General features: G+C 35.1%; 1 protein-coding gene across 3 annotated transcripts in view; it reads right to left on the bottom strand.

The window, feature by feature from the left end:
- The window catches only part of ksr2 (kinase suppressor of ras 2), a 248,940-nt gene that overhangs the window by 17,565 nt on the left and 204,652 nt on the right, over nucleotides 1-26,723 (bottom strand). The gene's annotated exons all lie outside the window — the stretch shown is intronic.

Genomic DNA, 26,723 nt, shown 5'->3' on the forward strand with positions numbered 1-26,723 from the left:
TTTATTGGTGCTGCGCAAAAGGTCAGAAAACAAACCAAAAGATCATTAAGGTGACGGTACGGTCACAATAGTGGGCAATTATTCAATTAGTGTACAATCAAGTCTACAAATGAAAATGTTTTTAAGACTTAGTTCCTTATTTATCAGGGGTCACCACAGCGGAATGAACCGCCAACTATTCCATATCAGACTCAGACTCATCTATATTATCCCATTTAGGAAAACTAAAATTGTATCACAGGCGAGGTTCCACGTATACATTAACAAAATATTACCACACCACATACAATACATCATGTTGTAGGTGCATCTCCCTCCTCCCTGGACTCATTTAATGACCTAAGGGCCTCCATTATAAAATAATTTCTAGTTAATTTCTAGAACTCTAAAACGGCGTCCTGATGGCAGCAGCTGAAACACAGAGAACAATGGGTGATCCGGGGTGCATAGGATACCCTGAGCTCTCTATAAAACATAATTATGGTAAATTACCATTGAACCAGTTTGGTTAAAACTGATGATCTTGTCTGCCACCTTCACCAGTCTACTTAACCTGTTCTTATTTGACACACTAAGATTACCGTACCAAGCTACAATGCAGAAAGATGCAACAGATTCTATAAATTGTTTATAAAACAGTGTCATCATAGAGGTACAAACCTGAAAGGATCTAAGTTTCCTCAGAAAAAGTCTTTGTTGAACTTTTTTATAGACAACCTGGGAGTTGAAATGTCAACATATTGTCAATAACGACCGCTAGATATTTATCTTTGTCAACAATTTCAATGCCCAAGCCTTTAATAGTTGTTATGCTAGGGGTAGGAGGAGCCTTCCTGTAATCCATCACCATGTCTTTTGTTTTATTTACATTCAACTGGAGAGAAAATCTATCACACCAGGAGGTAAATTCTTCCACAACAGTACCATGCCCCAAATCCTGATCATGGAGGAGACTCACAATCACCGAATCATCAGCATATTTTATGACACGACAGTTCCCATGCATACTTAGACAATCATTAGTATACATGATGAACACAAGAGGTGAAAGGCAACAACACTGAAAAAAATTATTCAAAGATGATTCCTTGGATTTACTCAATTTTTTTTACGTTAAGTGGTTGTAAACAATTTATTTGTGTTGAATTTAAACAAATTAAGTTGAATATTGCTCAATTTCATTTGTTTGTTTAAATTCAACACAAATAAATTGTTTGCAACAGTTTTGCATGCAATACTTTTTTCAGTGAACCTTAAGGGAACCCAAAGGAACAATACTGAAAGTAAGAAAGAGCACCATTGACTCTATATGTTTTATGCAGCAGATGCCCTTCCAGCCACAACCCAGTATTGGGGAACACACACACACACACTCGCATTCACACAGACACACACACAAACTAATAGAATTAGTTTATCTAATTCACCTACAGTTGAGGTCAGAATTATTGGCCCCTCTGTTTATTTTTTCCCCCAATTTCTGTATAACGGAGAGAAGATTTTTTTTCAACACATTTCTAAACATAATAGTTTTAATAACTCATCTCTAATAACTGATTTATTTTATCTTTGTCATGATGACAGTAAATAATATTTGACTAGATATTTTTCAAGACACTTCTATACAGCTTAAAGTGACATTTAAAGGCTTAACTACACTCTAAAAAACGTTGGGTTATTTATTTAACCCAATGGTTGAGTTAAAAATATTTGGTGCTTTGTTGGGTTATTTTAATCCTTTATTGGGTTATTTATTTAATAACTCAACCAGTTGGGTTACAATTTTTGAATTTCAACAGTCAACTGATTGAACTGACACAGAACCGCTGTATCAATATGCGTACGTGATGTTGCTCTTGCGTTATAAAGTTTATGCTAGCTCTAATGCAGTAAATTAGAGCAGAAATGCAGCAAATTGCCTCTTCGTGTCATGTTTTTTTATATCTGTTTCACCTGGACTCTTAATTATTGATGATACAAGCGTGCGCGCTTCATAGCCGATCTATATGCGGATAAAAACGCTTTCTCGACCTCCGTGTTCGTCTCTACAGTTGTTTTGGAGGAAATGATACACGTATTTGAGACGTTCCGCCGTCATTTTTGTCTTTAGGACCCAGCAGAGACATCAAACCGGAGTCGCGTCCAGTCTTGTTGAAGGTATGTTATGTTGTCTTAAAAACACTGTCCTTTCGCTAGGAAACCATATTGTAACAACTTAATGCTAATATAGACACATTTATGTGCTACATTTTGTTCAGGAAGTTGCTGGTTTTCCCAAGAAGTACGGAATCCGAGCATTATATTATTATTGGTTATTATTCGCCGCTAGAGGGCGCTGAATGGATCGCAACGTGAGAGAGTTATCCTCCTGGACAAGAGCAGAGCAGAAGCTTGCTACATCATCTTTTACCAAAAGAAGATTCATTATCCATTTTAAGGTACTTGATTATTAACTATTGAAAGTTAAATGTTATTATTACTGTTTGTGTGTACTATATTGAAGGCCCTGAAAATTGCATTTTCCCTACATCTTATACTAACCTACAGGGATGAAACCACAACCCGGATAATGTTAGATGCTAATATTAATGTTTAATCGGTTATATATGTCATACAACAATTAAATATAAGCTTAAGCTTTTGTATAATAATAGTAGTAATATATGCTAATAAACAATAATACAAAGCCCTTAAACATCCATTGTCCTTGCCCAGTTTTCAATTCAGGTGAGATTTTAGTGATGCTATGACCACTTAACTGATAAATGTTGTCTGTCAGCTTATGTTAATTTGTGGTTTATTTTATTTTTTGTTTGTTTGTTTATTGTAGGTTGCTCTGGACAGAGCGAGCTTTAATCCTCCTTGATAATCTTGTTGAGAAAGGTAATAAAACAACAGCTCTGTATTTTGTAATATGTACATGATGTAAAATGCACAGATACACACACTTAAGCTGTATCATATACTGTAAAGGTGTCTTTACATCACCATATGTCTTAAAATCAAATTATACATTTGTAATTCTTCTGTAAATGCATTTATACTTCTTTGAACAGCACCGGTAGAGTGTAAAGACACAAATGCCTCTTTCAAAAGTGTTTCTGTGCCTTATTTCAGTGTGAATTTGGTATTAGACTCTGTATCAGGCATGAGGCCACAGGTAAGTACAGATGACTGATATAGAGTCTAAGCACAGTTCAGAACTTCACTCCTGGAACATTTGACTAAATAAATTGAGATATTACAGAAATTAACCTATTTATATTAATTATTGCATTATGAAAATTTACTGACAGGTTCCAGCTATTTCAGTAGAAATTTGTTATCAGGAGTTTGACTTTTTTGCAAGCATGAAAATTAAGCACACTGATGAACATCAGTGCACAGTTGACCATGTAAAATGGACCTAATTTGCAAATGTGATGCACCTTAACAACTCGCATAAAATACTAATCATGCAGCTAAAAGTGCACATTTTCATAGTTTTTTTTTCTCTTTATCTGTTTAAAGTACCCCTGGAGATGACCACTTCCAGCCTTCGTGTTATCTTTTCTCCGTTGCTAAACTGGGTAAGTACATGATTTTTGTTGTTATTTGGTCCGGCATACATGTGCAAATTTAAAATTTCTGTTTTAAGGTTGAAGCGAACATCATTTGGTATATGGAGGAGTAGGTAACTAAACCATTCTTGGTGTGAAAGTCCATAGCATTTTCTCCTCTGTTGAAGTCAGTGGGCACTATCAAGTTTTTGATTTGATTTGTCCTTTAAGTTATCATTTGTGCTCAGCAGAAAAAAAATAAAAATAAATCAAAAACTTGAGGGTGAGTAAATGATGAATACACCCAAAAATCGGTGAAACACTCATTCAGCAGCAGAGGCGAATCCATCATGTCCTGGAGCTGGGTCAGTTGGCATTGCTGTGTGACGTTTGCATGTCCCTCACAGTCTAAACGCATGCAGTATAGGTAAATTTAATAAACTAAATTGGCCGTAGTGTATGGGTGTTTCACAGAGTTTTGGGTGTATTCATCATTTACTCACCCTCAAGTTGTTGATTGATTTTTATTTATTTCTGCTGACCACAATTGATAACTTTAAAGGACAAAGCAAATCAAAAACTTAATAGTCCCCAACAGACTTCAACAGAAGACAAAAATGCTTTGGAATTTCACTGTGGACCAAGAATGGTTTAGTTACCTATATTGTTCAAAATATCATGTTTTGTGTTCATCTGAGGAGTGATTTAGAACAAGGGGAGGGTGAATTAATGATGACAGAATTTCCATTTTTGTGTAAAATATCCCTTCAATAAATCCAGTGTACTGTTTGCATGGCGTGGATTTAAGTGCTGTTTTTGTTTATTTATTTTTAGATTGCTCAGGACAGGTATTTTATACCCACACACCAAAGAAACTTTTTGAGGTTTGGGGAGATGCATTACTGCGGATCCTCTCGTATTGCAAAAAAGAAGAGAGCCTTGGATCTACCAGTTCAAGCAAACATTTAATCTGGTGAGACAATACTGCATAACAACTCTGTTTTAATCCCAGTTTGTAGCATTTCACCTGTGATATGAGAGGCTTGTTTTGAGTTAATTATTGTTTTTTTTTTCTGTTTGATATAAAGACAGCCTTGGAGATTCCACTTTGGAGATGGTGCTTTAACAACTCTGCCAGCTATCCTTTCTCCACTGCCATACAGATTGTGCAGCAAGATGGTTCGGCCCTCATACCAGGAGGAAAAACAAGAATTTGTTAATTTGCGAATTCTAGGTGCATTGTTTATGACAAATGTTGGACATTATTTAATTCATGTGTGTATACTTGTATTTCGTTCAGTACTTAGAGGAGGAGGAGCAACAGAGACAGAACCCTCTTGTCCTGCTGCTTGGGGATGAACTAAACTGCTCTCAGGCATTTGTTATTGTGAAAGGAGTGCCACAAAATTCATGGATTTAAATAAAGCTTTGCCAATGTAATAAAAGCGGTGTATTTTTTATTTACATATAAAGATTACTACAATAATAATAATTTATTTCTATATAGTGGTTAAGCCACTTTTTGGCAAAATAACCCAACAAATTAGTTATTTTTATAACCCAAATTGTTGGGTTAACCTTATCAACCCAATGGATTGGGTTAAAATAACCCAACAGAAGGTCGGTGCCAAATTGACCCATCTATGGGTTACCTGTTGGGTTATTATTAACTCAACTGTTTTAAGTGAGTAGGTTATTGTATAACAAGGCAGGTTATTGTATAAAGATTATTTGTTCTGTAGATTATCGGGAAAAAATAGCTTAAAGGGGATAATAATTTTGACTTTAAAATGTTTTTTTAAAAATTTAAAACTGCTTTTATTCTAGCCGAAATAAAAAATAAGACTTTCTCCAAAAAAAAGTTATTGTCAAGCCCTCATCTCAGAAATAAAGGTACGCGAGCTGTCACTGGGGTGGTACCTTTTCAAAAGGTAAAAATTTGTACCTAAAAGGTCCATATTAAAGGTCCTCAAGGGTACATATTAGTACCTAAAAAGTACAAAAGTGTTCCTTTTAAATTTTTTATGTACTAATTTATACTTTTGACCAATATGGACCCTTCAAGAACAAATGTGTACCTTTTGAAAAGGAACCACCCCAGTGACAGTACGCGTACCTTTATTTCTGAGAGTGTAAAAGAAGTACATGATGTTGTAGTCTTGAAACTTGTAAACAACTTGTTTCCCAGCGGACAGATAAAAACCTGTAAAGCCTCTACAATGATAAAGTTTTCTTCTGGAGCGTCAGACATGGATTTGGAAGAGGTCTATCTCTGACAGACACAGAGCTGTTTCAACATGACTGAGTCCATGATCCACATAAAACCAATTCACTCACCCGTGATGATGGAGTATATATAAACCTCCAAACCACATCCGAAATTAATGGGAGCTCAAGGGGAAAATGCACAATCATTTTTTATTCTTCTCTTTATTTACGTAAAGGTAATAAATCTGACTTTTGCTGCTAGAGGTTGCTTATTTATAGCAATAAGAATGATGAATGAAGACGTAGCTTGATGATGCCATAAGGGACCGTTGAATCATCGGAACTGTTTAATTCACCTTCATAGCCAATGAAAATTAATCTGACAAGACAAAGATTAAGGTTCATGGATGAAGTTATGAATAGTCGGTCTTGGCTATGTTAAACATTGAGTCTACCATGTAACCAGCAATTTTGATTACCTTAATCTGATTAAGGTCGTAATGGAACTAAACAGAAATGGATTTAGACGTGTGGAGTATGTCGATTTTAGTTGCATCATTGAACTGCAGTACAGAAATGTAAACACCGCCATTAAACTATTACCGTGTAGTATTTTCAGCACATTTTGCGACAGGATGGTATACACACACACACACATACGACTGTTTGACACAATTCTCTGCACCTACAGAGTCAGTAAGCACCACAGATACCTGCATCGCTAAATGCAGAGGCTTTTTTCCAATTTGGCGTGCGGTATCAAATTCCATTAAAACTACACTCCTCCAGCAGTTCAAACTCGCATCCAATATCTCGTTTGACATGGGGGCATGCATGAAATGTTCCTGAATGGAAGTGACAATGCCAAACTGCAGTTAAAGTCGACAAATTAAAAATGAAACACCCGGAATTACATGAAACTATGGAGGAAACGTGGATAGACGCAATGACGTTAATCGAATTATGTGCTTTAACATGTAAAACGGGATCATTAAAGGAACATTCAATAAGCAACTCGTGTAAACACCTAAAGGTCGGCTCACACTGTGCGATTTTTTTATAATTCTGAACGATTGTGGCATGTCAGACCGCACGATCATGGCTCTTATGTCACACTGTAAGATCTCAGCTGTCATAAAGTCAGACTGAACAACAATGAAGACGTGCCAAACACGTAAGAAAATACCCCCGGAGTTTGATGTCATCCACCCATGACACTTTCACTATCCCGCGTTATGAAATGATTCCTCACAACATGTCTCAATAATAAAACCAGGCAGAAAAAAACTTTTTTTCTGTTTAATTTTTTAACATTTTCCTGTGGTGATTTGAATTGTCGCATGAATTGCGTCATCAGATTCTGCGCTTCTATTGGTTTTTGAATTGACGCTCATCGCAGCTGTTGTCACACTGCAGGAAAGTGTCTGAAATCTTCTGACACTGCCAGAACTTCATTGGTGGAAAAATCTGATCACAACGGGCACTAAGCGGCTGTCAGTCAACATGTCAAACCAACGATCAAATATCACAGATATTAGCATAGAATGATTTTGACCTTAAAATATTTTTTTTTAATTAAAAACTAGCTAAATAAAACAAATACTTTCTCCAGAGGAAAAATATATTATCAGACATACTGTGAAAATCTACTTGCTCGGGTAAACATAATTTGGGAAATATTTTAAAAAAGAAGAAAATATTTATAATTTTTATAATATAGATTTCTAATTCTAACTTCAACTGTGTGTATATACTGTATATATATCGTTATATATATATATATATATATATATATATATATATATATATATAAAACATTTAATATATTTATAATTATAATTTGTTATTTATATATATATATATATATATATATATATATATATATATATATATATATATATATATATATATATATATATATATATATATATATATACATAAAACAGTAAACTGTCTGCATGCATGATGTTTTTGAATATTTTACTTCAAATTTCCTTAGCCTGAAAAAAAAAATAAAATAAAAGTTTGAACTAAAAGTAACTTTAGGTCATTTTGCATAATTTGTACGCAATTATGTTTGCAGTGAAAGACCCATACTGAAATACACTACATATTTAACAGGTCACACAATACAGTTGAAAACAAAATGATTAGCCATCCTGTGATATTTAAATATTTAATTATTAAGGTGATTAGGTTTATATTAAACTATCACAGTATTTAAGATTATTTTTATTTTCTTTGGAACGCCTTATTTATTTTAGTTTGACTATAATAAAATTAAAAATTATTTACAAATATTTTAAATATTGTTCTGGCTACAGAACAAACCACTATTTTTGTATCATTATTTGCCTACTTAACCTAGTTAAGCCTTTAAATCACACTTTAAGCTGAATACTAGTATCTTGCAAAATAACTAGTACATTTTTACTGTAAACAATGCCAAAGACAAAAATTTGCTATTACAAATAAGTTATTAAAACTATTATTTCATATTATATACTATTAAAAAAATCTCTCTGTAAACAGCACTTGGGAAAATCTATATTATTACGAGAATGTGCACTTTATGGATTTTTTGTAGTTTTTTTAAATATGTATTATTATTGTTTTAAATTAAGTGTTTTTACATGTTAAAAAATAGTAATACACAGTATTTCTAATAATATTTTTTCTTCTAAAGAAAGTCTTATTTGTTTTATTTCTGCTAGACAAAAAGCAGTTTTACATTTTTTTTAAAGCCAGGTCAATATTATTAGCCCCCTTCAGAAATATTTGTTTTTGATTATCTACAGAATAAACCAACATTGTACAATTATTTGCCTAATTACCCTAACCTGCCTAATTAACCTAGTTAAGCCTTTAAATGTCATTTTAAGCTGAATACTAGTATCTTGAAAAATATCTAGTAAAATATTATGTGCTGTCCTCATGGCAAAGATAAAATAAAAATTATTTGAGTTATTATAGATTAGATTAGATTCAATTTATTGTCATCACACATGTACAAGTACAAGGCAACGAAATGCAGGAAATTAGTAAATTATAAATTATTTTATAAATTAAATAATTTTTAATTAATTTTTTTTTATAAAATTTAAATTTAAAATTTATAAAATTGTATTTTCTAAATTATAAATTAGTTATTAAAACTATTATGCTTAGAAATGTGTTGAAAAAATCTTTCCGTTAAACAGAATTTAGTGGGATAAAATTTATAGGAGGATAAAATTTAGACTTTATTTTAATCTATTTTTGTAGCTTTTTGATCAAACATTTTTAAAATAAAAAGTGCAGTGTTTTATATGCTTTAAAAATAGAAATAATACACAAAATGTACAAAAATCAATCTTCCAGACCAATTAACACTGAAAAAATTTTGCTTTATTCAATTATATTAAATCAGAATCACACCAAAAGACAGAAGAAAAAAAAAGTGCAGCATGATCTCATAGGGCCTCCAATCAAACTGCCTGTTGCCTCAAATCTGGACAGCCCATCAAACAGCCCAGAGTAAATTTCCAATGACTCCATCTCTCCGAAAGACCCAAACCCACACAAACCCTCACAAACAAACCTTGACATTTCATGACTGCATCCTCGTACCTTGCTTCCTTACATGGATGTGGTATTTCAAAAACCGTACCAAATCCCACAATAATCAGATCTTATTACAATACCAGTGAGCTCCTGAGTCATAACTAATGTAAAATCGTGTTACCGAGAGCCAGACTTGTGCCTTACAGATAAACAATTCATAATTATGGCAGAGCCTGCACGTCCCTCATGGCCTGAAAAAAAAATGAAGGAAAAATAAATTCAAATACTATCCCTTCCGCCTAATAACTCCTGATAATAAATAATAACGCACATGGTTGCGGAGGTGTAGAAGTGGGCAACAGTAAACCTTTCCAACAGATTCCCATGTAAACCTGTGGCATCGGTAATTACTGCCAACGTACGTAAACACACTTGTGCGAAATCAGCCTCATAATCACACGATGCGATGGGTACGAGTGTTTGTAATATCGCTCCATCGGGGATGTTGATTTACTGACTGCAATGCCAATGAAAACATTTTCAAAGAGGAAGGGCGAGCAAACATGAACGGGACGAGTGCCAAATCAACATGCACAACATCATCACACGCCATTTACTCTTGTTTTTAGCGCTCGCAAAGACAAAGACTCTTCATTAAAGAGCTTAATAGATGACTAAACGTAAGACTGAAGAATGAAGGAACTGATACGCAGAACATAAAGGTTTGAGGGGAATAGAAAATGTGTCATTACAATGACTGGCAGCTGCAAGAATAATAAAATAAAAAATTAAATAAAATAAATTAAACAAAATAATTAAATTAAACTAAATTAACAAAATTAACAAAACAAAACAAAAAAACTAATTAAATATCAGAAACAATTTTAATTAAACAAAATTAAATTGAAGTAATTAAATAAAAGTAAACTAAACTAAACTAAATAAAATTATAAATTAAATAATAAAATAAAATAAATACAATTAAATTAAATTAAACAAAAGTAAATTAAATTAAACAAACAAAACAAAACAAATTTAAATTAAATATCAAAATAAATTTAAATTAAACAAAATTAAATTAACTTAGGTAATAAAATAAAATAAAATAAATTAAAATAAAACTATATTAAATTAAATAATAAAATTAAATTAAATTAATTAAACTAAATTAAATTAAATTATTCATTCATTGTCTTTTCGGCTTAGTCCCTTAGTCCCTAATCCAGGGTCGCTACAGCGGAATGAACCGCCAACTTATCCAGCATATGTTTTATGCAGTCCTTCCAGCCAATTTAATTGAAGTGATAAAAAACATTTTTTTATTGAAGTAATAAAATAAAATTTTATTTAAAAAAATTCAATTAAATTAAATTATAAAATAAAACAAAATTAAATGAAATAATAAAACTAAATACAATTAAATAAATATAATTAAATTAAACTAAATTAAATTAAACAAACTAAACAAAAATAAAACACAAAACGAAATTAAATTGAATTAAACTAAACTAAACTAACCTAATTAAATGATTAATGATATATATATATATATATATATATATATATATATATATATATATATATATATATATATATATATATATATATATATATATATATATATATATATGTTAAATTAAATATTAAAATGAAATGAAATACTAAAATTAAATTAACCTAAGTTAAACAAAACAAAACAACAAATAAAAGCAAAATAAAATAAAAATGTATTCATTCTGTTAGCAGTTACAGTAATATTTATAATGTTTATCATACTGTATATTCCTCATTTTCATTACTGTAATATTGGGGGGAAAGTGCAGTTAAAAGCAAAATTATTTACTAGTTATTTTGCAAGATACTAGTATTTAGCTTGAAGTTCAATCTAAAGGCTTAACTAGGTTAATTAGGTTAAGTTAGGTTAACTAGGCAAGCCATTGGACATCAACGGTTCATTCTAAAGTCAATCAAAAAATAATACTTTCTAAAGGGGGCTAATAATATTGACCTTAGCAGTTTAAACATTTTAATTCAAGCCAAACTAAAAAAAAATAAAAAAGAAAAACAATGTAAAACAATAAAATTATATAGGTGCAAATGCAAAATCAGTCTCATAATAGGTGCAAATGCAAAATCAGTCTCATAATTAGAGGAAGCGATGGCTATGAGTGTTTGTAATGTCGCTCCATCGGGGATGTTGATTTACTGACTGCAATGCCAATGAAAACATTTTCAAAGAGCAAACATGAATGGGACGAGTGCCAAATCAACACGCACATCATCATGGGCAAACACTTCCATGTCATTTGCGCTTGCAAAGACTTGATTAAACATCTTAATAGACGAGCGAAGAATGAAAGAGTTGGTATACAAGAGAAGAAAGGTTTGAGGTGAATAGAAATGCTTCATTAAAATTGTGTGTATAGGTCTAATGATTGGCGACTGCAAGAACTGAACACACTCAACTGGTGAAAAACATGTTACTATACATATATTACATACAGGTGAATTCAAAATCTTTCCCTCCAGTGAATTTTTCTTCCTTTTCAAATATTTCCCAAATAATGTTTAACAGAGCAAGGCTTTTTTTCACAGTATTTCCTATAATATTTTTTTCTTCTGGAGAAAGTCCTTATTTGTTTTATTTTGGCTAGAATGAAAGCAGTTATACATTTTTTAAAACCATTTTAGGATCAAAATTATTAGTCCCCTTAAGCTATATTTTTCAGTTGTCTACATGACAAACCGTCATTATACAATGACTTGCCTGATTACTATAATTAGTTAAGCCTTTAAATGTCACTTTAAGCTGAATACTAGTATCTTGAAAAATATTTAGTAAAATATTATGTACTGTCATCATGGCAAAGATAAAAGAAATCAGTTGTGGGCAGTGCGGTGGCGCAGTGGATAGTGCTCTCGCCTCACAGCAAGAAGATTGCTGGTTCGAGCCTCGACTGGGTCAGTTGGCATTTCTGTGTGGAGTTTGCATGTTCTCCCCGTGTTGACGTGGGATTCCTCCGGGTGCTCCAGTTTCCCTCATAGGCCAAAGACATGCGCTATACAGTAGGTGAATTGGATAAGCTAAATTGTCCGTAGTGAATGCCTTTGAATAAGAGTGTATGGGTGTTTCCCAGTGATGCACAAGTTGTGTAGATGTGAGTAGGCTTCTTCAAAACATTGGACTATGATAAAAAGAAAATGTACAAAATACAGTAATTTAATGTAAAGTTTAAATTTAAAAGTTGTGTAAAGTTGTTTAAAGTATTTACTTATTCATTCATTTTCCTTTCGCTCAATCCCTTTATTCATCAGGGGGCGCCACAGCGGAATGAACTGCCAACTTATCCAGCATATGTTTTACGTAGTGGATGCCCTTCCAGCTGCAACCCATAACAGTGAAATACCTATACACTCTTGCATTCACACACATACACTACGGCCAATCTAGCTTATTCAATTCACCTATATCGCTTGTCTTTGGGCTGTGGGCTGTGAGCACCAAGAGGAAACCCACGTAAACACGGGGAGAACCAGTGACCTTCTTGCTTTGAGGCGACATTGCTAACCACTGAGCCTCCGTGTCACCCTCCTACTGCATTTCAATTAAATTCATGGCAACCACAGCTGACATTTCTTTTTACCTTAATGTTTTTATCAAATGTTTCTCTGATTTGGAATACCGTACTGGCAGAAAAACAACTTCTTACAAAGGTAAAAAAAATATATATTTTTATTCAATAATTATAATTATTATTTATACTAATTATCACGGTGATGCAGTGGCACAGTAGGTAGTGCTGTTGCCTCACAGCAAGAAGGTCGCTGGTTCGAGTCTTGGCTGGGTCAGTTGGCGTTTCTGTGTGGAGTTTGCATGTTCTCCCTGCGTTTGCGTAGGTTTCCGCCAGGTACTCCGGTTTCCCCCACAGTCTAAAGACATGCGCTATAGGTGGGTAGGCTAAATTGTTCGTAGTGTATGAGTGTGTGGATGTTTCCCAGTAAAGGGCATCTGCTGTGTAAAACATATGCTGGATAAGTTGGCGGTTCATTCCGCTGTGGCGACCCCCGGAATAATAAAGAGACTAAGCCGAAAAGAAAATGAAGAAATGATATTTATCACATTTATCTAGTCTCCCCTAACAAATTATAATATTATACAAGTATTTAAATGGCACATTGTAAATTAAAGTAAAATTTAATTTCTGAGAATTTTTTATAAGAAAATGTGCTAATTGCCATAAAAGCTATTTTACAATGAAAAACGCGAAATCCCTTAAATTAACATTTAAATACCTTTGAATTTTTTTGCCAAATATATTTATTAACGTTTTGTGCAAATACAATATTATATACCTACAAAAATAAGTAATACACTGTTCTGCTTTTTCACAAACAAGAACTAGTGACCATAAAAACAATATACACTCACCTGCCACTTTATTAGGTACACCGTACTAGTACCGGGTTGGACCCACTTTTGCCTTCAAAACTGCCTTAATCCTTCGTGGCATAGATTCAACAAGCTACTGGAAATATTTCTCAGAGATTTTGGTCCATATTGACATGATAGCATCACGCAGTTGCTGCAGATTTGTCGGCTGCACATCCATGATGTGAATCTCCCGTTCCACCACATCCCAAAGGTGCTCTATTGGATTGAGATATAGTGATTGTGGCGGCCATTTGAGTACAGTGTACTCATTGTCATGTTCAAGAAACCAGTCTGAGATGATTCGTGCTTTATTCCAAAGTGTTATCCTGCTGGAAGTAGCCATCAGTAGATAGGTACACTGTGGTCATAAAGCGATGGACATGGTCAGCAACAATCCTCAGGTATCCTCAGGCCAAGAAAATATCCCCCACACCATTACACCACAACCGGCAGCCTGAACCATTGATACAAGGCAGGATGGATCCATGCTTTCATGTTGTTGATGCCAAATTCTGACCCGACCATCCGAATATCGCAGCAAAAATCGAGACTCATCAGACCAGGCAATGTATTTCCAATCTTCTATTGTCCAATTTTGTTGAGGCTGTGCAAATTGTAGCCTCAGTTTCCTGTTCTTAGCTGACAGGAGTAGCACCCGGTTTTGTCTTCTGCTGCTGTTGCCCATCTGCCTCATGGTTGGACGTGTTGTGTGTTCAGAGATGCTCTTCTGCATACCTCGGTTGTAACGAGTGGTTATTTGAGTTACTGTTGCCTTTCTATCAGCTGGAACCAGTCTGGCCATTCTCCTCTGACCTTTGGCATCAACGAGGCATTTTCACCCACAGAACTGCCGCTCACTGGATATTTCCTCTTTTTCAGACCATTCTCTGTAAACACTTGAGATAGTTGAGAGGGAAAATCCCAGTAGATCAGCATTTTCTGAAATACTTAGACCAGCCTGTCTGGCACCAACCATGCCATTCAAAGTCACTTAAATCCCCTTTCTTCCCCATTCTGATGCTTGGTTTGAACTGCAGCAGATCATCTTGACCATGTCTACACAACTAAATGCATTGAGTTGCTGCCATGTGATTGGCTGATTAGAAATTTGCGTTAACGAGCAGTTGGACAGGTGTACTTATAAAGTGGCCGGTGAGAGTAGTTATTAAACAACACAGTAAATGTAAAAAATAAAACAAATAAATAATGAAAAATAATAAAAAGGCTTTATTCCTCATCTACTTCAAGGTCAATAGTGTCAATATAACTCAAAAGAGGTTTTGTAAAAAGATTTTAAAGACCCTCTTTATGAAAACCTAATGTTTTCCAATGTTAAACACAAAATAAATCTGTCATATGAAGGTGGATATTTGGTATTTTTAAGATGTTATTTAAGGGTGTCACGGTGACGCAGTGGGTAGCACAATCACCTCACAGCAAGAAGGTCACTGGTTTGAGCCTCGGCTGGGTCAGATGGGATTTCTGTGTGGAGTTTGCATGTTCTCCCTGTGTTCGTGTGGGTTTCCTCCGGGTGCTCCGGTTTCCCCCACAAGTCCAAAGACATGTGCTGTAGGTGAATTGGGTAAGCTTAATTGTCCGTAGTGTATGTGAGAGAATGAGTGTGAATGGGTGTTTCTCAGTTATGGGTTGCAGCTGGAAGGGCATCCGCTGCATAAAACATATGCTGGATAAGTTGGTGGTTCATTCCGCTGTGGTGACCCCAGATTAATAAAGGGACTAAGCCGAAAAGAAAATGAATGAAGAAAGATGTTATTTATTAATTTATGTTGGAGGGGGTTTTACAGTGTAACCTGTATAAAGCAATGCAGTCTAAAATAACTATACTAAAAGACATGTCCTCTTATACCTCCATGAAATGCATTCAAAAGGGATTAATAATTGAAATGCAAATCACTGTATATCATAGATTTACACAACAAATCAAGCGTCTGCCATGATTGATGGTGCCTTAGTGGCCTTGCCTGAAGGAAGGGATTCATTCAGCCATAAAGAGGAGGATGTTTCCTCTTCATACATCGCAAGAGAGGAACTAAACACACACATCAGACTGTTTTTTTCATGGAGTGTGGCTGCTTTTAAGTCTTTGTCACTTGAAGAAGACAGGAATGTCTAAATAGATCTGTGAGGATGGTGCCATTCTCAATTAACAAGGTGCAGGAGCTGATTAGCACCAATCAAATGCAGAATTACCCCCAAAGAGCTGATCAAAATGAACGTTTTCTGGGTGTTAGTATGAATATGTTAGTTTTAAGCCTGGGTCACACCAAGTCAATGTCAAAAAACTATATTTTTTATTTAGTCATATTTTTAAATGGTAATGTCTAATGTTGCTTTTAGCTCCAACTTTGTTTGACATTTTAACTTTTATATGATTTTGTATGTATTCATTCATTCATTTTCTTTTCTGCATTAATCTGGGGTCGCCACAGCGAAATGAACCACCAACTGAACCACCAACTTATCCAGCATCTGTTTTACACAGCGGATGCCCTTGCAGCTGCAACCCGTCACTGGGAAACACCCATACACTTCCATTCACACACACATACACTACAAAAAATGTAACTTATTCAATTCACCTATAGCGCATGTCTTTGGACAGTGGGGGAAACTGGAGCACCTGGAGGAAACCCACACCAACACGGGGAGAACATTCACCGTAAGGCGAGAGCGCTACCCACTGAGCCACCGTGCTGCCCCGTTGTATATACAGTTGAAGTCCCCCCTTTGACTGATGTTTAACAGAGCGAGGAAATTTTCACAGTATGTCTGATAATATTTTTTTATTCTGAAGAAAGTCTTATTTGTTTTATTTTGGCTAGGATAAAAGCAGTTTTAAATTTTTTTAAAAACCATTTCAAGGTCAAAATTATTAGCCCCTTTGAGCTATATTTTTTAATAGTCTACAGAACAAACCATCGCTACACAATAACTTGCCTATAATTACCCTAACCTGCTTAGTTAACCTAATTAACCTAGTTAAGCCTTTAAATGTCACTTTAAGCTGTAACGAACTGTCTTGAAAAAACTATTATGATTAGAAATGTGTTGAAAATCTTCTCTTGTTAAACAGAAATTAGGGGAAAAAAATAAAGGGGGGCTAATAATTCAGGAGGTCTAATAATAATTCAGAATTCAACTGTATATATATATATATATATATATATATATATATATATATATATATATATATATATATATATATATATATTTTATATTAATCACATCTGCTGCTTGTATTTGCACAAGCTCCACACCCACAACTTCACGCATTAGGCTTTCCCGTATCCGTATGACGTCAGACACAGCGATATTCCAAGATTGTGGCGCCCTAGGTCTAAAAGCTATAATAAAACTTGCTGTTTTCTTCTAAATGGTTACATTAATCGAGTTTGTTATATATATATTTTTTTAAAGAGAAACCAAAGTACAAAATAATGTAGACTTGACCGAGTGCTTCACTTCCCCTTTAAGTCAATGCAAAGACGCATATAGACATCCCTCTGGTGCAATCCGTGTAAATGAGGTGGCGCAAATGATGAACGAGTTGAGATTTTTGCGCGTATGACGCGCTTAACGTGTGAATCGCTTTAGTTGGAGAATCTGAAGCGTTGCAATGCCTTAACCAATCCGAAACTTTTTCTTGTAGGGGCTTGATTATGTCATAGTGCCTGTTGTTGGTGTCCCGAGGGGAAATCCTCTTTCCAACAACAGCTCATCAAACTGGGCTCGGCTCAGTCAGAAGCACTGCTAAAAGCAGCCATCATCCAGCTATAGTTTCTGGAGGAGTTGATAAACTCACAGAGCTGGTGCACTTCTGAAAGGATCTAGTGGACTCAGACATAGCACCGAATTAATATACACTGTTTTTCAGCCTTCCTAAAGCACATAAACACAGCTATTCTCTTTAAAAAAATCCATGTTAGCCATTTAGCAACAAAGCTAGAGTCACCAGGCAGACAGAAAAAAACCCCGAACATGATGCAAATTTGTGTCTGTTGTGAAGTGAATTTGATGCGTGAATGAAGCGAGTAAACTTAAAATGCTCACACATCTAGCGTGATTTATTTGCACGTGCCGCATCTGGTGTGAACACACCATTACAGAGCGAGTTTTTCCACAGTATTTCCTATAATATTTTTTCTTCTGGAGAAAGTCTTATTTATTTTATTTCAGCTAGAATAAAAAAAAAAAAAAAACACATTTTAGGAAACATTATTAGCCCCCTTAAGCAATGTTTTTTTCTGTTCATCTACAGATCAAACCACCATTAAACAGTACAATGATTTGTACCCTAACTTGCCTAATTAACCTAGTTAATCCTTTAAATGTCTCTTCAAGCTGAAAACTAGGATATTCAAAAATATTTAGTAAAATATGTGCTGTCATACTTGCAAAAATAAAAAATCAGTAATTAAAACTGTTAGGTTTAAAAATATGGTGAAAAATGTGTGTAAAAATATACACATTTTAATATAAAATATAATTTTACGGTAAATTTGCCAGATTTTTGTTCTATATATGGTGAATGGAACATAGTGCACTTTATAGATGACATGTGCTTCAGACAATGTAAATATGCTTTCCATTGAGGTGAATAAAATCTGGTTTCGCATTAATGCCAGTCAGACTGCACAAAATCATGGTCAGAGACAGAATGAGCGGATGAACACATCCATATCAGACTCATTTAAATTACACACTGTATTTTAAAGCAGCTAGTCCGATTCAGCAATGTTATTATAGACTGTGGCTGTTGTGAGTCAGATGTGATGTAAATAAAACTCCACTGACTGTCTTTAAAAGGGTAGTAGAGTAGCTACTCCATACGATACGTAAATTTATAGCACAAAATATGTGTTTGACGTTTAAACAGAAATGAAGTGGCCTTAAGGCGAAAGCATGCTCAATTAATGGGACAGTTCACCCAAAAATATTGGTCATCATCTTCATGTGAACAGAAACGCTCCGGGCTATGCAAGCTCCATTTCATGCATTGTTGCTCTTTGAAATGTGTAATATTAAAGGGACACTGCACCCAAAAACACACAATTCTCAGCCTTGTGTCAATCCAAACCTGTATTACATTATTCTGTCAAAAATGTAATTTTAAAGAGTCACTTTTTTTGTCAGTGTTGTTTTTTCACAGACATTCTTCAAAATATGTCCATAAATCTAAAAGTCACCCATACATTGAAATGATGTCCTTATTTTATGTCCCACATATCATTTCAAGCCCCTGTGGCTTTCTTTCTTTGAAATTTGACCTTTTTTATCGGTAATCTCTTATGTGCTTTTTAGCCCCAACATTGTTTCACTGTTTAACTTTTATTTGACTTTATAAATTAATTCTTTTTTTATATATATTTATAACATGAAAGGGACATTTCAAAATTCTATCATCATTTGCTCACACTCATGTCATTTAAATCCAATCTTTTATGACTAACAATCTTTTTTGGTAGCATAAAAAACATTATTAACAGCATTTTCCCCATACAATGAAAGTCAATGTGGTCCAGCAGTATTTTTAACCAAAATACCTTTTACCTCCTGTGAATGAAAGACATACAGGTTTGGAATGACTTTAGGGTGAATGCTGACATCATTTCCATTAGTGTGTGAAACATTTTGTAAGCGTTTGAGGAATTTATTCACTGCACACTCACAGGCCACTTTATTAGGTACACCTGTCCAACTTCTCGTTAACGCAAATTTCTAATCAGCTAATCACATGGCAGCAACTCAATGTATTTAGGCATTTAGACATGGTCGAGACGATCTGCTGCACTTCAAACCGAGCATCAGAATTGGGAAGAAAGGTGTTTTAAGTGACTTTGAAGGTGGCATGGTTGTTGGTTCCAGATGAGCTGGTCTGAGTATTTCAGAAACTGCTGATCTACTGGGATTTTCACGCACAACCATCTGTAGGGTTTACAAAGAATGGTCAGAATAAAAGAAAATATTCAGTGAACGGCAGTTCTGTGGGCTTAAATGCCTTGTTGATGACAGAGGTCAGAGGAGAAAGGCCAGACTGGATTGTGATGATAGAACAGTAAACTGAGGCTACAGTTGGCACAGGCTCACCAAAATTGGACAATAGAAGATTGGAAAAACGTTGCCTGGTCTGATGAGTCTCGATTTCTGCTGCAACATTCGAATGGTAGGGTCAGAATTTGGAATCAACAACATAAAAGCATGGATCCATCCAGCCTTATATCAATGGTTCAGGCTGCTGCTGGTGGTGTAATTGTGTGGGGGATATTTTCTTGGCACACTTTGGGTCCATTAGTACCAATTGAGTACTGTTGCTGACCATGTCTATCCCTTTATGACCACAGTGTACTCATCTTCTGATGGCTACTTCCAGCAGGATAACGCGCCATGTCAAAGCGTGAATCATCTCAGACTGGTTTCTTGAACATGACAATGAGTTCACTGTACTCAAATGACCTCCACAGTCACCATAACTCAATCCAATAGAGCACCTTTGGGATGTGTTGGAATGGGAGATTGGCATCATGGATGTGCAGTTGACAAATCTGCAGCAATCTATGCATCATGTTAATATGGACCAAAATCTCTGAGGAATATTTCTAGTACCGAGTTGAATCTATGCCACGAAGAATTAAGGCAGTTTTGAAGGCAAAGGGGGATCCAACCTGGTACTAGTAAGGTGTACCTAATATAGTATCCAGCGAGGGTATACCATTTGTACTTTGGGGGCTTAAAAACTGCATGCTTACTTTCAAAGGTTTTTGAAAAACTATTCAAACTTTTTGTAAACTATGCAACTTTGTGAAAACTCTAGACTATAAAAGTGAATACTAGAATGCACAAGGAGTGTCATTAAAAATCCCATGACACATTTTGTAAAGAGTAGGGGTGTAACCCTAGTCTATCGGCCCTCACCAATCATGGCCATTCAATCATCTCCAACCACCAAACTGGCTCTATCACTGTCTCTCCACTCCATCTATAGCTGGTGCCTGGTGAGTGCACTGGCACCGTTGTCCTGTGGCTGCCGTCGCATCATCCAAGTGGATACTGCACACTGACACCCACAACGCCCCCCCAATGTAAAGCGCTTTGGGTGTCTGACTACACACAATAAATGTGCTATATGAATACACATTACATTACATTAATTTGTATGAAACAAACACGAGGTACAGTTTGTTCTCTATGACCTCATTATTTTAAATAAATTCACAGCTCCGCCACTCGAATGCAAATCGCAGGACAACTACCACTTGAACGCCCACAAACCTATAAACAAAGAGGTCATTGCCAATTTAGGAGAAGACTTGCCATCAAGAATAATTGGGGAAATACCTTCAGATGGCCAGTGCAATCAGGCACAGTGTTATTCAGAGAATGATATTGTGTATTGATTCTTATGGTGGTTATATAGTTTGATTTATAGAATGACATCTGATTGCGTCCTCCAGAAACAGACTTAAAGATCCAATCAAGTGCTTTGAATTGTGCATTTTTATTCGATGTCTGAAGTAATCTCAATCAGAAGATGAAGAAAGGGTAGAACATAGTGTAGCTCCTCCCCTTTTTAAAGCATTTTGCTTTACCACCACTCTGCCAGTGAGAGTGGTTGAGCTCAAGTGCATCATATTTGAAACGTCTTGAATGAGGCGGAGCATGCCAGATACTAGAGAGCGTTTGATTGGTCAAGATTTGATGAGAAACTTAAGTATGAGGTAACGTGAAAAACCGTTGATCTATTTAGGCGGAAGTGACAAACTACAAGCCTTACATGTTTGTATTAGCTTCATATCTCTAATTTTGTCACTGTCTCTTGGTGCACACTAGCTTACAAATATCCTAAAAATAATACTGTTACTAACATCTAAACAACTAATCTACTAACATCTTATTTTAATTTCATAGGACCTTTAAAGAAGGTTGGTGTATATGGTAAATTTGGTGTGAATACACATTAGCTCAGACATTAATTCATTTTTTATTATGATTTCAATTGTTGATCCCAAATATGACATTTATTGTAAGCTTTGTAAACAATTTTGGAGATTTTGATGTCTCCCCATTCAAAGAAATAGGGGGTAGGTATATCAAAAAGCCAACTCAATCGCTTCTGATGAACTGTCATGCCATTATAAAATTGCTACATTTAAGATCTGATTTCTTTAAAAATCAATTATTTTCACTGCCTAATTGATATACAATATAAAGTGGGTCTCAGACCAGACAAAAAAAGCACTGCATTAAAATTTCCAACCCTCAGAACATTATAGGTAAATCTTTTGCTCTATCTCCAGCTATTTATCTTCTGAATTGTAAAACTGCTCTACACCTTAGTCATGGACTAGAATCTGTGTTACACTTTTGTACATATCTTGCAAGAAAATGTATTCTTTTGTTCTGGTGCTCTCCTAACATTCCTTCAATGACAATTCCGTCAATATGTGGATAAATCAATATATTTTCTTACACTTGGAAAAACGGACTCATGACTTGCGTCAGAAACATCTGGCATATCTGGAATCCTCTATGGGAGTTTTTGGAGAATCTATCTTTAAAGACTATCTTTATATCATTTTATTTCATTTATATTTGTTAATTTTACTCTTCACAAAAGACTTGAATTACTACTAGCTGATGGACGATTGTATAATAGATGGCTATATTATTGTATATGATTACATGAGACACCTATATTAACATAAAAAATAAATAAATAAAATAAAAAATAATAATAATTTCTGTGTGTGTATATATATATATATATATATATATATATATATATATATATATATATATATATATATATATTAGTATAAAAATGCTTGAATATTAAAAAAAATAATAATAAATTCTAACCCAGGCCCGGGTTTACATTTCTTGGCAGGCAAAATATGTTTTTGCTAATCCACCAGAGGCAGCTGTGTATGCTTTTTGATGATCACAAATTCATCTCGTATGTCCTCTTCTCATGTAAATCCACTTCAGCCGACCAGGCCAGCTTGCTGTGGACTGAATGATCGACTGACTCGAAAAAATCCTTCGAAAACGAGGAGGGGTTTAACCCCGGCATCCAAGCCAAATTTGCCCACTGGCCTACTAACCATTTCCATATGATTGGCTTTATCACTGTATCCTCTCCACCAATCAGCTGGTGTGCGGTCTGCCGCAATATGGCTGCCATCACGTTATCCAGGTGGATGCTGCACACTGGTGGTGGATGAGGAGATTCCCCCCCAAAAATGTGTAAAGCACTTTGAGTGTCCAGAAAAGCGCTATATAGATGTAAGGAATTATTTAAACGGTCTTTCATTTTATTTTACACTTGACCAACTAAATGAATGCTTAGGTCTATTTAACTAATTACATTTTAATTAAATTACTTAGTCCCTGATATAAAAGGAACCTTATGAAATTAAACACAGTGAAAAACACGTCAAGGATGGCCACCAACTGAAGTGACTTGCCTTAAAGGGCCTTTTTTTTCATTGTCTCTTTAGAAATCTCATGCATAATACTGAGTACAACAGGAGTCTGAGCATTCATGTCTTTCATGTAACATGATATGCACATTTATATTTTCAACTTCTAACAAAGATAAAAAAAAAAAACACAGCACATGACTTGCACTATACGTGAACTTTCCTTTCTGTTTAGACATGAAAAAGAGGTTGAGAAGGTTGAGAAGAGCTCTTCATCTGGTTCAGAAGAACTATTCATCTATTAATATTGTCACAATGCGTTGAAATGAGATTGCCAGAGGGAGTTTCCCCCTGATAAAAGTTCCTGGAGTCCTATCAAACGCTGGTGTGTAGATAACATCTGCTGCTACTTCAACTCACTGAAGCAGACGTTTATCAGGGAGCACGAGAACACTGAAGGTGAAACTGGATTTAGCCCACACGTTAATGATTACAGGCTTCGGTTTTTAATAAGCAGTTCTCAAAGTCATTACAGAATTTAAGGACGTTATTAATGATCTGCCGCACATATACTGTGATGGGCTGAACATCCGTCACTCTTCTACTGGCGAGAGATTAGGCGAACGCTTTTCATTTCAGTAGCTTTGAAAGGTAGAAAACATAATCATGGGACTTCATTTTAACTATATTACTCATTTTCAAAAGTCTTTTTAGTTTTATTTTTGAGTGATTTTTTATATTTTGAAGCTTTTTTTACATTATTTTTAATATGGAGCTGTTGAATAACATGTTTAAAGTTGCTGGTGCAATGGCATGTTTAATTACACTAATTTCAAGTAGTCACAATTTATTTTTATTTATTTTATTTTTTTTCAAACTTTTTAGAAAGTTTGTATTTTCAAGCCCTGTTTTTTATTATTTTATTTATTTATTTTTTGTCTATATTGCTGTTTGCAGTATTACATTTAAAAATATTGCAGCACCTTAATGTTGACGAGAACAGACTTTTTTTACTAAACTATTGTGTACAAGTGTATTGTGATACTAAAATATTTTGTAGGAAAATCTGCTCTTTTTGTTTCAAAATAAAGTTGACAAAATTATTCATGTATAATGTCGCTACTTATTAGTTAAACTACAAAATGATGTTCACTTTAATCGAAGAAAATGTGGAAACCAACTGCACGTAGTTTCTTAAGTTTACATAACTTAAAACGGCAGATAAAAACAATGTTGAGACTAATAGCATTTAAGACGTTAGCTGAACATAGTATAACAATATTAGTTGATTAGAGTTAAGTAATCATACTATTAAACCCAAAGTAAGGTTACTAAATATTCAAGAGTACGGTATGTTAACTAGAATTTACATTAAACTAACTTGATGTTTACCAATTATTTTACTTTAGAAGTGTTAGCTCAGCAGGTCAGATTGACGTTGTACCCTAACATTGTAGGGATGTTACATTTTGTTTGGTATTGAAAATTGGGTTGATGTCCAAACCCAACGTCAGACCGACAGCAATGTCCAACGTCCAACCTAAAATCAACATCTATTGATGTTAGATCTTGACGTTGTGTGGACGTTACCACTATGACGTCGATCAGATGTTGGATTTTGGTTGCCATACCTGACGAATAAGTCACTATTTGACGTCAATATTCATCCACTCATTTTCCCTCAGCTTAGTCTCTTTATTCATCAGGGGTCACCACAGCGAAATGAACCAACAACTTATCCACCATATGTTTTACACAGCGAATGCCCTTTCAAAGGCAACCCAGAAATGGAAAACATCTATACCCATTCATTCACACACATACACTACAGCCAATTTAGTTTATTCAATTCACCTATAGCGCATGTCTTTGGACTGTGCGGGAAACCGGAGCACCTGGAGAAAACCCATGCAAACGCAGGGAGAACATGCTAACTCCACACAGAAATGCCAACTGACCCAGCCTGGACTCAAACCAGCGATCTTCTTGCTGTGAGGCAACAGTACTAACCACTGAGCCATCGTGTCACCCCTTGACCCTTGACGTCAATATGACGTTGGTTTAAGATGTTGGCTTGACGTTGGATTTTTATCAATTTCCAACACAACCTAAAATTCACCAAATATCAGCTTCATTTGACGTCGTTATTAAACATCAAAATTACATTATCCTTAGACGCTGGCTAGACATTGAATTTTGGTTATCTGACGTCACAACCTAAATCTAACCTAATATTAACGTCTTATGACGTTGTGTGTCTGCTGGGAAGTTTCTTACTTTTAGGCAATAACTAACTTAACTTCAGATTTTTCTGTAAGTTTACTTTACAAAAATAAGCCAATCGATTCCCAAACCTTTTTTTAGATAAAACGAACTTGTTAGAATTTTCTGATCGGCTAATGAACATGTTAAGGGGCCATTCACTCAGAATGCATTCTTCTATTGTACTGTGCTACTTTTTCATTGTTTTTCTATGTAAACACGTGCTTAAAAGATCCGCGTGACCATTACACTTGCGTCTTTTTCACAAAATACACGAAATTCACGTCGAACCACGCATCAATGTCAGTTCCAAAACAGTGGACCAGTCAGAAGATCTCAGAGGCAGGGCAAGCGTTCTGAGTTTCTGTTAACAGTAGCAAATTAGCATGCAATTATTCTCAGCGAACTGTATGACTAAAGTAGTTCCAGGCAGTTACTGCCCGCATTACTGTTCCATGTCACTATACTGAATGGATTTCAGTTATTTAACAGCCTAAAGGCTCGAACACACCGGGACGCTTTTCGTTTGCGTTTATCGCCAGTGTTATTCAAGATGTTTTTCCGGATTTAAACCCAAGCGATTTTAATTGCGTTGAGCAGATGAGTATGCAAAATCACTTCTTGACGTTAGATGGCGCTACACAACTTTAAGCTTCTGACACCCACTTGTAACACAGAAGAAGAAGACAGAAAGTTGACACGCTTGTTGTTATGGATGGTTCATGTAGCAGCTCCAGCGATGAAGAAATGATTATTGTTCACCAGAGCAATAAGCAGCTCCACGTTCATATCGCCTCAGGACATCTTCTTCAATGTGCGCTCGCATTGACAGTTTTGCACTTGAGCGCCTCCAAGTGCTGTTTACTGTAACTTCAGCAGCTCTGTGCATGTGAACAAAAGTGCCAACCTGATTGGTGGAGAAGGTTTTAATGGGGTGCGTCAAAACAAAAAAACGAGAATGAGGCGTTTTTAAAAAATAATGGTGTGCACAATCACATTGACGCCCTTTATTTAGTCACGTTAAACGTCGACGGAAAACGCGAGCAAAAAACGTCTCGGTGTGCACGGGCCTTAATACTGTCAAAAATCTAGCATAAAACATAACAGAAGGCTTTGGATGAGATGTGGAAGAAGCTAGTCCTATACACATAACCAGTTTGAGGACAACAAATCTCTTAAAATAGATCCCGCCATGATCAAACGGCTAGCTGGTAGGCGCTGCTTTTTTCAACTTGCAATGGCTGAAAAATGCAGTGCTCTCAGCATTTACCGTAAAACACCCACTCAGCACCTCACTGC

The sequence above is a fragment of the Danio aesculapii genome, chromosome 5 (genome assembly GCF_903798145.1).
Source record: "Danio aesculapii chromosome 5, fDanAes4.1, whole genome shotgun sequence".
Lineage (NCBI taxonomy): Eukaryota > Metazoa > Chordata > Actinopteri > Cypriniformes > Danionidae > Danio > Danio aesculapii.